Raw genomic sequence first — 3,581 nt, forward strand, 5'->3', positions numbered from 1 at the left:
AAAGCTCACAAACTTGGTAATTGAATAATTGATTATTGTGTGTTAGGGTTAGGAAAGTGGGCACAGCCAACACCAGCGAAATACATAAGCGGGCAATGCAGGGTCATAAGTGGGCGGAGACAAATACAAATTTTATTGGGAAAATGTAAACAGCAGCCATTCTTACACTGTTAATGGTAGGGTTCTCAAACTTTGCACAGTTGGTTACTGGGTGACTGGGGTTAATATTCAGAAAAGTGGGTGGAGCCTACAAAAAACAATCAAAAATTACCTATTGATTTTTCAGGGGAATATTTAATTGCTGCCATTCTTGCACTGTTAATGGCACAAGCCTCAAACCTGGTACAGTTGATCATTGCGTGACTGCGGTTTAAATTTATATAAGGGGGTGGAGACCCAAACAGCCAATCTGATTTGTTTCATTTAATACAGGTTATTGATGCCAAAGACCGCAAAGCTCACAAATTTGGTCATTGAGTAATTTTGTGTTAGGGTTAGGAAAAGTGGGCGCAGCCAACACCAGCCAAATACATAATAGGGCAATGCCGGGACATCAGTAGGCGGAGACAAATACAAATTTCACTGAGAAAATGTAAACTGCAGCAATTCTTACACTATTAATGGTAGGGTTCTCAAACTTTGCACAGTTGGTCACTGGATGACTGAGATTAATATTCAGAAAAGTGGGTGGAGCCTACAAAAGCCAATCAAAATCCACCTATTAATCTTTAAGGGGAATATTTAATTGATGCCATTCTTGCACTGTTAATCACCTGTACCTGGTACAGTTGGCCATTGGGTGATTGGGGTTCAAATTCAGAAAAGGGGTGGAGCCACAGCCAATCAGATTTATTTTATTTCAATGCAAATTATTGATGCCAAAGACCGCAAAGCTCACAAACTTGGTCATTAAGTAAATTTGTGTTAGGGTTAGAAAAAGTGGGCGGAGCCAACACCAGCCAAATACATACCTGGGCAATGCCAAGTCATTAGTGGGCGGAGACAAACACAAATTTCACTGGGAAAATGTAAACTGCAGCCATTTTTACACTATTAATTGTAGGGTTCTAAAACTTTGCACAGTTGGTCAGGGATGGTCGTAGTCAGCCAACTTCGCTATGCTGGAAATACGCGTAGTTTTACGCAATTACGCTTCGGCTTCGCCAAACTACGGCTTCAAAAACAAATATTTGCTTCGTATGCATTTCGTAGAATACGCGTTAAAATACGCAAAATACGCAATTACGCGTAGTGCAAAGCGTAGTGTATGCGGATACTTATGCCCGTATGCAGAAAATTGTACGCATTAATTTCTTTAGAAATGCATGTACTGGGAACCCTTCTATATGTACTGGGAACCCTTCTATGCGTACATTCCCCTTTCCAATGCGTAAATTTGTATGCATACAATCGCATGCGGAAAATTAGACGCGAGTAACGCATTCGTAGTTCACTACGCAATACCCATGTTAACTACGCATAGTGGGCGTAACCTACTCGTACCGGTACTTCGCTACGCGTAAATTCGTAAGCGTAGGTTTGAAACTTCGCCTATGAACTACGATGCGTAGATGCGAACTACGATGCGTAAATTCGCACTGGTGTAGTTTCTGCTCATCCCTGTTGGTCACTGGGTGACTGGGATTAATATTCAGAAATGTGGGTGGAGCCTACAAAAACCAATCACAATTCACCTATTGATTTTCAAGGCAAATATTTAATTGCTGCCATTTTTGCACTGTTAATGGCACAAGCCTCAAACCTGGTACAGTTGATCATTGGGTGACTGGGGTTAAATATTTAGAAAAGGGGTGGGGCCACAAACAGCGAATCAGATGTGTTTCATTTCAATGAAAATTATTCATGCCAAAGACCACAAATCTCACAAACTTGGGCATTGACTATTGACAATTGTGTGTTAGGGTTAGAAAAAGTGGCCACAGCCAACAGCAGCCAAATACATACCCGGGAAACATTAGGACATCAGTGGGTTAAGAAAAAGACAAATTTCACTGCTAGAATGTAAACTGAAATTCGGCACACACATAGTACATTACTTGGAATAAAGTATAGGATACTTTTTATTCCCATAACCAAAAAGGGGGCGGAGACAAGTACAAATTTCACTGGAAAATGTAAACTGCAGCCATTCTTACACTGTTACACTGGAGGTGTGTTTAGCTTCTAAGTGCACAATGGTCAATTTGCATATATTCAGCAGTGATGCACTGGGAGACATCTCAAGCTCACTCCAACCTGAATTATCGCAAATTCTTTCTGTTTTAAGAAAGCAAACTTTTGTTTTTCCTAACATCTTAGTAAGGGGGCTTTTAGGACCATTGTAGTCCCTTACCCACTCCAATGAGTGCTGGGTCACCATGAGATTGCTGGTTAGTCTGTACCTCTCGGTGTTACAAGCCCTACTGCATAGAGCCAAATTAATCCATGCCATGCACTGATGAGGATCAAACAATCCAAAACAGTCTGTATGCATGTTGGATTATTATGGCTCTGTACAAATTAACAAGGTGACACATCATTGCATTCCAGCAGTTCTGGAGGTGTGTTTAGCTTTTAAGGGTAACAATGGTTCATTTGCATATATTCAACAGTGATGCACTGGGAGACATTTTAAGATCACTCCAACCTGAATTATTGCAAATTCTTTCTGTTTTAAGAAAGCAACCTTTTTGTTTTTCTTACTCTGTCAATGGCAGGTTTCTTAAACTTTGCACAGTTGGTCACTGGGTGACTGGGATTAATATTCAGAAAAGTGGGTGGAGCCTTCAAAAGCTAATCAAAATTCACCTATTGATTTTCAAAGGAGCTCACAAACTAGGTCATCCTTGAGTAATTGTGTGTTAGGATTAGAAAAAGTGGGCAGAGGTAACACTAGCCAATTACATACCCGGGCAACGCCGGGCGACCAGCTAGTACAGATATAAACACAGCCTCACAGCACGGCTGTGATTTATGGAGGGATTGCAGAGTGCAGGAGGACCTTAGGGGGGTTTGGGATAGCAGCAGAGGCTGGGCTGTATAGGCAGATAACATTCTTTAAACACACCTCGGGTTCTCTTTAAAGTTTGGATTTGCCTGGTTAGCATCCTCTTGACTATTGTAACAGCCTGCACTAGAAAATTAAATTTGTATGTAATGCCTAACAGTTACTCTTTAATGCCTAATTAGACTCAGGCTGACATGGAGACCCCATCCTGTTCACTCTACACTGCTGGAGCCTGGGAACAGTTAACTGTATGTTACTGAGTAAGGAGGGGCACAGTGATTGCCACGGGGGACAGTGCCCCAGTGTAGCGCAACACATAAAAAAGGGAAACTAATTTCCAAGAGGACAGTTCCTGAAACAAAGACATTTTAAATACAATCCATACATTCAGTTAGGTAATTTCAGCTATTACTTTTTATTATCCTAGACTCTTTGCTGTCGGGACTGAGTGCATTATTTCAACAAGTAAGCATCTGCATGTTTCACATCACTTGTACTGCTGATAAAACAACTTCTAGACCATGAAAAGGTTTCTAGTCGAAACAAACTTATTTATTTTGATATAACCTGGTGA

This window comes from Hyperolius riggenbachi, chromosome 7 (assembly GCF_040937935.1).
Source record: "Hyperolius riggenbachi isolate aHypRig1 chromosome 7, aHypRig1.pri, whole genome shotgun sequence".
Classification (NCBI taxonomy): Eukaryota; Metazoa; Chordata; class Amphibia; order Anura; family Hyperoliidae; genus Hyperolius; species Hyperolius riggenbachi.